The sequence below is a fragment of the Trichechus manatus genome, unplaced genomic scaffold (genome assembly GCF_000243295.1).
Source record: "Trichechus manatus latirostris isolate Lorelei unplaced genomic scaffold, TriManLat1.0 scaffold00115, whole genome shotgun sequence".
NCBI lineage: Eukaryota > Metazoa > Chordata > Mammalia > Sirenia > Trichechidae > Trichechus > Trichechus manatus.
In genome coordinates, this window is record NW_004444051.1 from 9,269,910 (window position 1) to 9,285,068 (window position 15,159).

Consider the following 15,159-nt stretch of genomic DNA (forward strand, 5'->3'; position numbering starts at 1 on the left):
ACTGGCTTTTGCTCCCTCTGGATCTTGTAGCTGGCTGCTGTTCCTCTGACCTCCAGTTCTTGGGACCTGAGCTAGCAGCTTACCTGCCAATCTTGGGATTCATGAGCCTCAGTGGTCTAGATCTTGGGTTAGCCAGTCCCTGAAGCCATGTGAGCTGGGATAAGTCTCCAGCCTAAACCATGGATTTGGGACTTTCCAGCCTCTACAACTGTGTGAGCCATTTCCTTGATATATATATATATCTTTCTCTCTATATACATATATATGTATATACATATATATACATATATATGTAGACACTTCGTTGATTTTGCTTCTCTAGCAAACTCAGCCTAAGATAGATTGTTTAGTCTCATGTAGCATAATGAGAACTGGATCTAACAGATCAACAAGCCATTGTTTCAGCCTCTTTTGAATTTAGGCAGTAAAAGAAAAGACTTGGATAGCAACTCGGATAGGAGAGTTAGTTAGAAACTTTTCAAAATAATTTATGTAAAATAAATTATATGTAGATTAAAAAGTGTCTTTAAAGTTTTGTTATTATACTTATTTACCATGATTTAATGATAATAATAGACACCTCCCCCCAAAATTTTAAGATTTATAAGAGAGTACAATAAAAAGATAGAGATCGAGCTGATGTCAAAAATTAATTGCTTTATACATTCCAGTACGTGAGACAGAAAATAAAGAAACAAATAAGAAAACATACCTATTATTTGAGAACTGAGAAATTAAAGAGGGAAATGGGAGGGAAATATTGAGGGATTTTTCACTTTAACGTAAAGAAGGTATATATGTAATGTTAAGAGAGTGTCATCTAGTAATGGTCTAACTGATGGGAGGGAGACAGCCATGCAGATTCCAGGAGGAAAATTATCCTAGGTAAGGAGAATGGCATATGCTAGCCATGGAGTGTTTGAAAAACGACAAGAGGCTGTTGTGGAGGAGTATCAGAGGACAGTAGTAGATGAATGTAGGGAGGAAATAAGGTTCTATGTATAAGTAGGGAATTTGTAAGTACTTCGAAGTTCTGTTTGCAATATCAGATGATATCCTTTATAATTCATCGGGTTGTCTCTATCTCTTTCTTTTCAAAAAAGATTGTGTGGAAGGCATGGTAGCTGCAGGGAAGACAGTTTGGAGTTAATTGAAGGAAGAAATTAACCAGGAGAAAGATAATGATGCATTGGTTTAGAGAGGTAGTGGCAGTTTTAACCAAGTGCCTGGGTAGTGGTGAAAGAGGATAATTATGATTCTTAGAGATAGCGCCAAGATAATTTGTTGATGGATTGTACAAGAAGTTCAGAAGGAAGAGATGAAGTTTGTTTTATGCTTATTACCCTGAAAAACTGGAAGCGAGAATTGCCATTCACTTGGACTAGAAGACTTTGCCTAGAATATGTTGAGTTAAGAAATTTAGGAATTGATGTGAATATTTAAAATTTAGCATGAGTTTTAGGTAACCAAATAAAGATATCTAAAAAACAGCAGGGTATTCACTCTGGATTTCAGGTAAGAAATCCAGACTGGAAATCAGTTAAAGCATCAGCATAGTGCGAATATATTTTAAAGCCATGAGTCAAAATATCAGCCAGGTAGAAAGTAAACAGAAAAGAGTTCAAGTAACTAAGCCCTAGAACACAACTTCAAATAGAGGTTAGAGAGGTGAGCAGACATAGTAAATAAGATGAAACAAAGACAATTAAGTGAGAAAAATATGAAGGCGAGGGTTATATCCTCAAAATAAAATGAAACGTTCGAGGTAGAAAGAGTGGTCAGTTGTGTCAAACACTGACGACAGGTCAAGTAAAATGAGGTCTGGGATTTGATTGTTGATTGTCGCATTATGTAGGTCACTGATGACTTTGATGAGAGCAGAATCAGTGGAGTGTGGGTGCAAAAATCAGACTGAAAGAAGTTTGCAGAAGAGATGGTTAGAAAAATTAAAAAACAGAATAGGCAAACTTTTGCAGAATTTTCCTGTAAAGGAAAGCAAACAAATTAAGTAGTATCAGCTAGAATGTCTATTATCTAAGAATATGTAGTTATATCTATTTCTTTAGTCTTAACTTTAGTTATTAGTGTTTTCCCTATTTTTCTGCTTTTCTCTCGTGGCAGGGGTTTATCAGGTTTATTATTCTGACAAGAGAGGCATCTATTGGATATGCGCACACAATTCTGTATTTCTAGACTTATCTTTCCATATCTTTCTGCATGCAAAGTGTGTATTTTTTCCACATACATTAAAAACATGAATTCACACTAAGTTTATGAAATCCAGCTCCAATCCTACAGGACCCTTTCTGTGTTTGTAATTACGTTCTCTGACAATGAGAAGTGTAGCTCACACACTGTATATATTCTTCTTTGTTTAATCTTGGAATATACATGAAGTAGTTGCAGAGTCGCTAACGCACCACTACGTAAAATCAACCCACTAGAATTCAACATATGTTTAAAGTTCTTTTTATTTTAAAATTGAGAGCATACAGTCAAAATACTATTTTCTAGGTCATACTTAAAGAGTGGAGCTATATCTTTTTAGGCACTCTGTGACTGTATGTGGTACCTTGTCGTTGTTGTTCTGTGTTAATTCTGACTCATAGCGACCTAATGTGACAGAGTAGAACTGCTCCACAGGGTTTCCTAGGCTGTAATTTTTTTAAGAGCACATCACTAGGTCTTTTGTCCCGCAGCGTGGCTGGTGGTTCAAACCGCCGATCTTTTCGGTTAGCAGCCAAGCCTTAACCGTTGTGCCACAAGCGCTGCTTCCTGTGGAACTCTAGGGATGATTTTTTACCACATAGGTAAAGTTTTAAAGGAATAGAATATTTTCAAAAAGACTTTGGAAAGATACAAGCGATAGTTTTCTCATCCACAAGGAAGTTACTTTTCTTAGTGCGCAATGTCGTCTGGAAATTCAGTCATGATAGGGTTACATTTTTGTGTAACCGTATCATCAACATATTTATTAACCTTGATCATGGCATTATCAGTTTATCAATAGGAACATGGAGGAAGAAAGAATATGAGGACACAAAACCTAGTTGGTATATACGTGCAGCAATGGTAAGCAGTAGACGTTTTCTTCTGATTGCTGCTGTTTTCTCAGTGAAGTTGAAAACAAGATCTTCAGCGAGGAATGATTATCTGTTCCTTGTAGAAATAATAGCCAGGTATATGATATAAAAAATCTCATTCTCACTGGTAAAAAAATCATAAAATATCTAAAAATGACCCTTATGATGCTGGAAATCTTTTAGGAAGAAAAGCAAAAATTCTCCTGAATTTCACAAGACAAATAAGTATACCATTTCTGAAAAGGAAGACTGAATATTTAGAAAACACTAAAACTTTCTAAATTAATTTGTATTTTTAAGACAAAGTAATTTTTGGAGCACAAAAAATGAATATAGTGTTCATGAGAGAATAAGCAAAAGTGATAGGCGGGCTATTAAATGAAAAATAAAAGGGTTCTATCCAATCCTAGATTTTAAAGTACCTTTTAAATTTATAATAATTATGAAAGTGTTTTATTTTTAGATAGAGGCAAAAAAAACCTCGAAATAGATTTAAATATATACTTACATATATGCCTTTGATGCATTATAAAAATAAGGTGATATACTTAAATGTGTAAATTAAGATATGATGAAATGGCAAGGCTCTTTTGAGAAATATATTTTTTAAATTGGTTACTTCGAAGACAGTAAAAAACTTTACAAAATATTAAAGAAATTCAAATTAGATTTAAATGTTAAATAAAAAATACGTATAAAACACTAAGGACAATGTCAAAGAGAATAACAAATCCTACAAAGCTTAAGTTTTTTATCATCATAATTAAATCCGATTATCATACAGTCAAATGATTCCTGGTGGCACAGTGGTTTAAAGCACTCAGCTGCCTACCAAAATGTCGGCAGTTAGAGCCCACCAGCCTCCAACCCACCAGCTGCTCAACAGGAGAAAGATGTGGCAGTCTGCTTCCATAAAGATTTAAAGCCTTTGAAGCCCTGTGGGGCTATTCTACTCTTTAGTATAGGGTCACTATGGTCAGAATCTACTGGATAGCAGTGGGTTTGGTTTGGGTTCATCAGTATAACCAGGAGCAAAATTAAAAGAGAAATGACACACTATGAGATGTGACATGACAAAGTACAAATGTTATCTTATAATGAGACCAATATTTTTTGGAAAAATTATTTTTCTCAAATTCTTCTCTTTAAATCCTTTGATGCTACCACCAGTAACCAAACAATGCTCTGTTATTATTTCATATGAGATGGTTTATAACATTCCATTCTCTTTTTTTCTCATGGAGATTCCTTCGCTTCAGCTGAATGTCTTTACATAAGAGACTGATGATGAAAGCTGGGCTCTTCCTGGAGACTATCTTCCTGTGCCTTACTGGAACTGGTGTACTTGGGAATACTTTCCTCCTTGTTCTGTCCATCTTTATTTTCTTCACTGGCCAGCGACTCAGTCTTACACATCTGATCCTTGCTCAATTAGCTTTAGCAAATACCATGCTCCTTCTCTTCAGAGGAATCCCTTTAGTAATTTTAAATTGGAGGAATAAATATTTCCTGGATGATGTAGGATGTAAAAGTTATCTTTTATCTTCAAAGAATCGGACGTGGAATATCTATATGCAGCACCTGCCTCCTCAGTGGTTGCCAGGCCATCATCATCAGCTCCCACTCTGCCAAGTGGGCAAATCTCAAACAGAGTGCCCCCAAGTACAGCACGATGTGCTCTGCCTTTTGTTGGGTACTCAATGCAGTCACATATGTTTCTATTCTAAAAGATGTAACAGCACCTATGAACCAGATAAACATTACACGTGGAATTGATACAGGCTATTGCTATTGGAGAAGTGGTTTGGATTATGTAATGATTATATACACTGCTCGAGTTGTATTTTTTATGGGTTTCATGATCTTTTGCTGTGCATACATGTTATACTTTCTATGCAGGCACCACCAGCATGTCCAGCACATTCACGGGACCAACATCTCTCCCAATAAAAATCCTGAGATCAAAGCCACCAAGAGAATTGTGCTGTTAGTCATCACTTTTTTCTCATTTTATTCTATCAATGGCATCCTTCTCTTGCATAATATATGCTTACTTCACTCTAGTTTCTGGCTCCTGGAGACATCTGCCTTCATGACACTTTGTTTCCTAACCATCAGCCCCTTTTTTCTGAAAACCAATAGCAATCATATATTCAGATGGAGTGCTAATCTTTGGTAGAAGAAAATGAGTCTCAAAATGACTATGGACATTTCTAATAATGGCACAGATAAATTATTACTCAAAGTTAAAGTAAAAATCTCCAGACAAGTGAGGTTCTGACCAATCTATATATTAAAATATAAAAGGCAAATGAATATTTCAATAAATATATGATTTAATGGCATCTTTAGGAGTAAAGGAAAAAGAAAACTAGATTATCATACTTCTCCTACTATCCGCAGTCACTTATTGCTTCTAGAAGAATGGTAGATCAGAGTTGTTAGCTGCCGTGGAGTCGGTCCCCAAATCACGTGTTACAGAGTAGAACTGAGCTCGACAGGATTTCGTTGGCTGTAATTTTTATGGAAGCAGTTCGCCAGTCCTTTCCTTCTGTGAAGTCACTGAGCGGACTCCAACTGCCAAGTTTTGTGTCAGCAGACGATGGCAAACTGCTGAACCCCCCAGGCTCTTCAATCAGAGTTACACATATCAAACTTTAGCAAAGACTGTATTCCACAATACATTTTAAATTGATTAAATATTAAAAAATATAATATATATTTAAAAGCAAACAAAAATGAGGCTTTAGTATTTATTAAACCAGTAAAGGGGCTAGTGTTTCAAAAGTTTGTCCCAATATAAGAAGTCATCAAAAAAGATACTATCAAATATAAGTGAATGGATCTTGAAATTTCTACCTATTAAAAAGTAAACAAAATCTAATTGGTCAATCAAAAATTGTGAAAAATATTTCTGAAACCACTACCCAGAAAGATTTTTTTTCTGGCTAGTTCTCTCCAAATTGACAATAAAACAAAAGGGTAGATTGGTGAAAGATATATACGGATACACCAGTACAATATTTTTTCATAAACTATGATTTTCTGCAATTATTAACTATCATTTTTACGTCCTTCATTAAGAATTTCAAATGGGCATAAACAGTTCTTTCCAAGGTATATTGAAATTGGAGCTGTCCTGCATCACTAATTGTAGTACAATCGATACAAGCTTTCCGTGTAAAACTTGCACATTCACACCAATACCTTTAAACATTCTTGTGCACTTTGCTAATGTTGTTCTATTTCTAGAAATTTTAAAAAATAATTCAAAATTTTGTAAAAGTTTGTATGGTGAAAGAGTTGCAGAATATTCATCATAAAATTATAAACCATGTCGCATATAAAAGTAGTCATGGCAAAACAATTTTTGATAAATTATTTGATAAAGTATTTCATAAAATTAAATACAAGATCCTGTGAACATTGTATTTAAAACTACTACTGATACAATGTTCAGGAAAAAGGTGAATTCAACAAAAATTAATTCAACTTCATGAAGATATATTGATTAATGATCAAATTATAAACAGTGATTGCTAGGGAGATGGTAGTTTTTTTTTTTTAAATTCATAGTGATCTATGTTATCATTTGCAAACAAAATTTATTAAATATGATGAAAATATAAAAATATTCCATAATTAAACGTACTGATTGGAAATAATTTGATCTTAATATTTAAATTTAGGTGAAATAGATCAATAATTTCTTCTATTTTGGCATTAATGCATACATATCCTCCCACTAGAGTTCATGATTGACTTTACATACTCTTAAAAAATAATCGCTGAGTTATACATGTAAAAATTGTTGATTTGGCAAATGTTCTGTTATATTAAAATATTTTTACCACAGTAAAAAACAAACAATCAAAAAGCCAAAATCAAGAATGGAAAATAAATCACTAAGTTTGCTTTCAAAACAAAACAAAAAATGATAATTTTAAAAGAATGTGTAATAATGCATAGTGTGTATCATTTCAGTCCATTTAAAAATAGGTATATTTCCAACCATAACATGAATTTTTCCCCAGAAGAAAATTTTATTTATACTGTAAATTGATATAAAAATGAGGAAATTTACCAATAAAATTGTGATAATATTTAGCAAAAATCAAAACTAGGAGCTTGGTTTTCACTATTTTACTCAATGCCATACTTTATTTTTATACCAAACGATGCCCTAGTCTTTAATTTTTTGTAAAAAGACCACAAGAGGCACAACACTGAAAGAGTCATCACAGTATAAAAGGGAGTTGTTTTTTATTTTTGTTTTTTATCATATACTTCAGAAGCAGATCATACCTGTGATAAAAAAACTAGCTTTTTTAGTGACTTAGGTAAATTTTCTTGGCTTCTTTCGGTCTAATTCCCATAATTTGTAAAGTGAGGATCATTATTACCTATACAGATTGAGTGCCGTAAAGTTGGAATGAGTTATAACCTGTAAAGAAAATTGCAGAGTCTATGGCTAAACCATTCCACTGACCACTCCGTCTCACTGTGAGCTAGCATTCTTCTTTTTTATTGTAAATTAAATATTGAAATATAATTTATTATCAGATGGTAAAAATTACCCTTATCTCCTTTATTTTCAAAATGCTCTTGGATATTTTCACGTATTTGTAAACTAATGACGGACTTTAGATAGTTGTTCAAAGATAAAAATTGAGATATTTTTGGAATTATGCAATTATGTCACAGATCTAATGAGAAATAGAAACATTACAACAGCAGATTTTCCAGCCAGAAACTTGCTCTATTTACCTTAACTTATGACTTGACTTCTTTTATACCCTGCACTATAATTTTCTTTACTTAGGTCATTATTTAATTTATTCATTATAAAGCATATGTATACATACATACATATATGTTAAAAATTATGTATTTGATTTCTATTAATTTAAAAATATTTACTCTTCATTTTTAAGTACTCATTTTGAATCCACTAGGAGGCGAAGAGTTCTGTTTCTGTCTCTAATTTTCATAACACTTGCTATTAATGATAATTAACTCCTTTCTAAAAACTTTATTTCTTCTTTCTCTTCTTTAATTTTACTTTTAGATTTTGGTGGAATGAAGCTTGTAACAATTGCATTAATAGTTAACCTTGTCTTATTTAAAATTTCAAAGTGAAATTTTCTTACTTTGTTTTGATTGTTTCAGGTGTATATTATGAATGATGGTTTTCTCTTGTTGCAGTTGTAACAGGGATTCATAATTTAATCAAGTGGATCTGAGACATTTTCCATATGATCATTTGATTTTTCTCTTTGAACAATGAATATGATAAAATATATCAATATTTTTCCTAATTTTCAGCCATTCCTACTTCAAATAAATCTATTTGACATATAGTACTTTGAATACACTGCTGAATTTGATTGGTAGTTACAATTTTACAACTCTATTCAAATATGAGATTTGTCTGCAGTATTCTCAGGTTCTGGTATCAGCAGGGGCAACATTAAGAATTGTGAAGTTTTCTTCTTTATTTATGTTCTGCAGCAGTTCGGTAACACAGGAATTATTTGTTCCTTCCATGTTTGAAACACATGCTATCAACTAGTTTGGGAGCAGTTTAAAAAGTGTAATTCCTTTAATAGGAGAGAAAATTTTCTCCATGGGCATTGGTCAGCTCAGATGATCTAACCTTAAAGAAATTTCATGAGGAAAACAGCTAAGATTTCAAGCATTTCAAAATTATTGACAGAAGAATTAAATTGTTTAAAATTTCAAACAAACTTTTATAATTAATAAAAGTTTTTTCTTAAAACTTTTTTTCTTAAATTCTAATGTGAATTTGTATGTATATACTCTTCTTTCTTTTTATTTTATTTTATTTTTATTGTACTTTAGATGCAGGCTTACTGAACAAATAGTTTCTCATTAAGCAGTTAGTACACATATTATTTTATGACAATGGTTAACAACCCCATGATATGTCAACACTGCCCCTTCTCAACCTTGGGTTATACTCTTCTTTCTTGAAGGCACTCAATTGTATCTATTTTATTGGTGTTTTAAAAATTAACTCTTAATTACTTGTCCTTAAATTATTTCTTTTCTATTTCTTTCAGTATTTACTTTTATCTTTTTAGACTGCTATGTTCTAATTTTATTAGACTTTTTCTTGAAATTATTAAATTAATTTGTTTAATTTAATTCTTTTCATCAACAGATAATTAAAAGTATTACTTTTTAAAAATTATGTTTATTGAAGTATAATTCATATATAATAAATTTCAACTGTTAAGTGTACACTTAAATAAGTTTTGGCTAATGTATATAGTTATGTAATCACAATGTCAATTGAGATATAGATAATTTCCATTATCAGAAAAAATTCCTCCCTGTCCCTTTGCAGTCAACCCCCTCCCTCTATGTCAGCCCCTGGCAACCATTGATCTACATTCTGTCACTATAGTTTTGCCTTTTCTAGATATTTGAGTGATTTACAGTTTTTGTGGTTATGAATAAGGCTGCCCCTCAAAAGTTTCCTATTGTTCCTTCCTCTCTCCCTTTCCTACCCTCTTCCCTCAGGCAACTGCTGACCTGATTTCTGTCGCTATAAATTAGATTGTGTCTTCTAAAAAATTAAGTAAATAGAATTATAGAGCAGAATGTACTTTTTTTTATTGTGTGCTTTTAGTGAAAGTTTACAATTCAAGTTAGTCTCTCATACAAAAAATTATACATACATTGTTTTGTGACTCTAGTTGCTCTCCCTATACTGTGACAGCATACTCTTTCCACCCTGGATTTCCTGTGTGCATTCAACCAGCTCCTGACCCTGTCTGCCTTCTCATCTCGCCTCTGGACAGGAGCTGCCCATTTAGTCTCATGTATCTGCTTGAGCTAAGAAGCACACTCTTCACAAGAATGTACTCATTTTTTGTCTGAGTTTGTTCACTAAGCATAATTATTTTTAAATCTACCCATGTTGTTGCTTGTCAACAGTTCTTTCCTTTTTATTATTGAGTAGTATTCCATTATGTGTGTATAACACGATTGACTATTTTTTCACCTGTTGGTAGACATTTGGTTTATTTCCAGTCGATTACAAATAAAGCTTCTATGAACGTCCATGTACAAGTCTTCACATGAACATGTGGTTTCTTTTCTTTGGGGGTAAATTCCTAGGAGTTCAATGGCTAAGTTATATGATAGCTGTATGTTTACTTTTTAAAGAAACCAACAAACTGTTTTACAAAGTAGTTGCACAACGTTTTCAATCCCACCAGTAGTATATGAGAATTCTAGTTTCTCCATATCTTCCATAATACTTTATACAGTCAGTGTTTTATTTTAGCCAATCTAATAGATGTGTAGTGCTTTCTCATTGTGATTTTAATTTGTATTTTCCTAATGGCTAATGATGCTGACAGCTTTTCACATGTTTATTTGACATTCACGTCTCTTTGGTGATGATGTATCATTTCAAATATTTTGCCTTTTTTTGGCTGATATTTTTCTTATTACTGAGTTTTGAAAGTTCTTTACCTGTCATCAGCTGTCATTACATTCAAACTCAGAAATGAATGCTGAATGAATGTACCAGTGAATGCACCTCTCTGTCATAACACAAGAGTGTGACCTGAGAAAACTAATTCATTTGCTTTCCTTCTAGGATTATCTACAAATTAAAGGAGACAAAAAATGTAATAATTAACACAACCTAATCATATTCTAAAAAGATGGCACAGGCATCAGTTTAGGTATATTTTTGAGTTAAATATTATTGAATTTAAAAACATGGTTTTTTTATGATCTCCTTATGCTTAAGATTAATTTATTCATTGATTTATTCATCTAGGTCATCTGTAGTTCTCAACAGAATACACTAAGGTAAATAATTTATTGTATTAATTTATTCTTGGTACATAATCAGATCCATCAATATCAGTCCCAGACAGAAATATTTAAGAAAGTGAGTTTTTAAATTTAAATTTCTTGAAACTCAACAGCTTGAGGAAGCTTGTAAATACATCTTATAATTTTCCGGAAAAAGCCCTCTCCTCATCACTTTCCTCATAGCATCCTTCATCTGCTTGTTTCTGAGGCTATGGATGATAGAATTCAAGAATGGAGAACCGTTGAGCAGAATATGGAAAGGATCATGTCCTGAATGGTTGCAGAGATTGAAGATGGCCTTAGGCACACTAAGACCCTGAGGTGAGGAAGACTGACACCACGATGATGTGCAGAACAGAGGTGCAAAAGGCCTCGGCCCGGTCACTTCCCTTTTGTAGTTTTAGCAAAGTAGAAAATATGTAAATATAAGACTTGGTGATAAAGGCAAAGCAGTCACCACCAATCACAAGACTGGCAGCAATAATTATTAACTTATTGCTGAATGTCTCAGAGCAAGAGAGGTTAAGCAGAGAGGGGATGTCACAGAACTGAGATATCACATTGGACTTGAAGGAAGACAACTTCAGTGTGATAGAAGCTTGAAAACCTGCATAGCCAAGGTCACTAATTAAGGAGGCCAATGTCATTTGGAAGGAGACCCAAGGGTTCATGATCACAGGGTAGTGAAGTGTTTTGTAGATGGCAATAATGTAGTCACGGTCCATGATGGTGAGGAACATCAACTCTACATACACACAGAAGACCAGAAGGAAGATCTGAGACACACATCCAGCCCTCGAAATGGACATTTGTCCAGCAAGGAGCTGACATACGCTTGGGGACAGTGACTGAAATGTAGCAAACATCCAAGATGGAGAGATTCCTAAGCAAGGAGTACCTGGGGGTGTGAATTCCAGTCCAGGGTGGTGACAGTAACAATGAGAAGATTCTCTACCAATGTTGCCAGGTACATCAGTAAAAATAACACTGCATTCAAGACCTGTAACTCCTGCACAACAGAAAAGCCCATGGGGAAGAATCCAGTCACCGTGGTGGAGCTGGGCATTGTCATGGATTGAATTGTTACTCTCCAAAATATCTGTCTACTTGGCTGGGTCGTGATTCCCAGTATTGTATAATTGTGTACCATTTTGTAATCTGATGCGATTTCCTTATGCGTTGTAAATTCAATCACTATGATCTAATAAGATGGATTAGTAGCAGTTATACTGATGAGTGTCTTAAGCCAATCTCTTTTGAGATATAAAAGAGAGAAGAGAGCAGAGACACATGGGAACCTCATACCACCAAGAAAGCAGTGCTGGGAGCAGAGCCTGTCCTTTGGACCTGAGATTCCTGTGCAGAGATGCTCTCAGACCAAGGGAAGACTGATGCATCACAAGGACTTTTCTCCAGAGCTGACAGAGAGAGAAAGCCTTCCCCATGGAGCTGATGCCTTGAATTTGGACTTGTAGCCTACTACACTGTGAGAGAATAAATTTCTCTTTGTTAAAAGCTATCCACTTGTGGTATTTTTATTATAGCAGCACTAGATGTCTAAGACAGGCATCTTTAGGAAATGCAAGATTGACCTGAAAACAAGAGAGATAGAGCCCTGCAAAACTATGAAGAATCAAATAAGAAAAAAAGCTAGCCTAATCATTTAATTTCAACTCTGCCTATTTGTTTACATATTTTTAGCCTTGCCGAATCAGAAATTAATTCAATGTATTATACAGGCCTCTGTTACCCTCTTACTTGCTCAGCTTACCTGAACTGCCTTGAATTCAAGCTCTGCTCCTCAGTAATAGCATGATTTGGGAAAGTTAAGTAAACTATCCATGCCTCTCTTTTTTCACTTATGAAATGGATATAATAACAGCACCTTTTTCATTGATTGTTATTAGTGAATGGGTTAATACATGTAAAATGCTCAGCACAGTGCCTAGTATAAGTACTTAGTAAATGCTTGGTATCTTTCTTGGGAGTTGAGCATCAAATAGAACCTGGGTGTTATCACTACAGATGTCTTAACCTCATATAGAGATTAATATGTAATCACATGGGGAATAATGTACATCTCATTATTCTTGCATTATATTGTTTAGTACTAGCATAATGCTGAAAAGTTGAAATTTAAATTTACATACAAAGAAATGAAATCTCAGAAATGTTAATTTTTAGGTCACACAAATAAGAATAGAGCTGCCTTTTAGACGAAGGGAGGGTATTTAAACCCAGATCTGCCTGAATCAAAATTCCATGCTCACTGACCTATGGTACCGTCTCAATTTACTCCACTCGTTAGTGTTAGGGCTAGGTTTAGAGGTAGAATTAGTGCTAGGACTTGGATTAGGGTTAGTGTTAGGGTTAGTGTTGTTGTTAGAGTTAAGGTTAGGGTTAGTGTTAGGGGTAGAATTAGGGCTAGGTCTAAGGCTAAGATTCAGGTTGGGCTTAGGGTAGGGTTAGAGTTGGGGTTAGGGTTAGGTTTAGGGTTACTGTAATGATTAGATTTAGGGGTAGAATGAGGGCTAGGACTAGAGCTAGGGTTATGATAAGGATTAGGTTAGCTTCCGGATTACGGTTAGTGCCAGGTTTAGGTCTAGTACTAGTTAGGGTTAGGTTTATGGTTACATTAAGATTAGGGTTAGGTTTAGGTTTATGGTTAAGGTTATGTTTAGGGTTAGAATTAGGTCTACAGCTAGGGCTAGGGGTAAATTTAGGGTTATGTTAGTGTTAGGGTTAGAGGAAAAAATAGGGCGTGAGGTAATACTATGGCTAAGGCTATCAGTGCTAGGAGGAAGGTTAGGGTTACCGTTAAGTTTAGAGGTAAGTCTAAGGCTAGGGTTATAATTAGGTTTAGAGTTAGATTTAAGGTTAGGATAAGGGTTATGGCTAGGTTGAGTGTTAATGTTAAGGTTATGGTTAGCATTAGATTTAGGGTTACAGCTAGGATTAGTCCTAGGCCTAGTGCTAATGCAAGAACAAGGGTAGATGTTAGGGGTAGTGTTAGTGTTAGAGTTAGGATTGGTTTAGGGGTAGAATTTGCATTATGGCTAGGAGTAGGGTTACAGTTAGGGTTGGGACTGTAATTAGGTTAGGGTTAGTGTTACAGTAAATTTCGGGTGTATGTTAGGATTAGGGTTAAAGTTAGGAGTTAGGGTTAGGTTAGGATTAGGTTAAAATTAAGGTTAGATTTAGGATTAGGTCTACGGTCAAGGTTACATTTAGGGTTATAATAGGCTTAGAGCTAGGGCTATCCTTAGGGTTTATGTTATGGTCGATAATGTGTTAGGGTTAGGTCTAGGGTTAGGGTTAGATTTAGGATTAGAATTATGTCTAGAGCTAGGTTTTGGGTTATGGTTAGGATTAGGGTTAGGTTTAGTGATAGAATTATGTTTAGTACTAGGGTTAGGGTTAGGGCTACTGTTAGGGTTAAGGTTAGGGTTTAGAATTTGGGGTAGGATTAGGGTTAGGTTTAGGCCCAGGGCTAATTCTATTGGTTAGGGTTAGAGGTAAGGTTAGGATTAGTATTAAGGTATGGGTCAGGATTAGAATTTTGTTTAGGATTAAATTAGGGTTATGATTACCTTAGGCTTAGGTCTGGGGCTAGTGTTAGGGTTAGGTTTAGAATTACGGTTAATTCTATGGTTAGGGTTAACTTTACTGTTAGAAATATGTCCAGAACTAGTGGTAGGTTTTAGGTTAGTAGTAAGATTAGGGTTACGTTCAGGGTTAGTGTTATATCTACGTTTAGGTTATGAATTAGGTTTAGGCGTCAAATTAGGGCTATGTTTAGGGTATTAGTTTTGGATTTGAATTATTTGTAGTTTAGGCTTCTGGTTATGATTAGAATTAGGGCTAAGGCTAGGGTTAGAGTTAATATTATGATTAGAGTTAGGCCTTGGTTTAGGTTATGGTTATGGTTTGACTTAGTTGTTACAGTAAGGGTTAGGGTGAGAGTCTTAGGCTGTCGTCTATAGAGAAGGAAAACCAATGAATTATGTATATATATGTTTATATATGTATATATATATATATGTTTATATATATGTATATATATATGTTTATATATGTATATATATATATATGTTTATATATATGTATATAGAGAGAGAGAGAGAGAGAGAGATCTATCTCAAGGAAATGGTTTATGTGGTTATAGAGCCCGGCAAGCCCATGTCTGTGGGTCAGGCATCAGGCTGGGGGCTTCTCCTGA

The 15,159-nt window shown here is 34.3% G+C and overlaps 1 pseudogene; it reads right to left on the bottom strand.

Annotated features, from left to right (window-relative positions):
- Window positions 1-11,046: 11,046 nt before the first annotated feature.
- Window positions 11,047-12,048, bottom strand: LOC105756680 (olfactory receptor 14C36-like; annotated as a pseudogene).
- Between the last annotated feature and the right edge of the window lie 3,111 nt (window positions 12,049-15,159).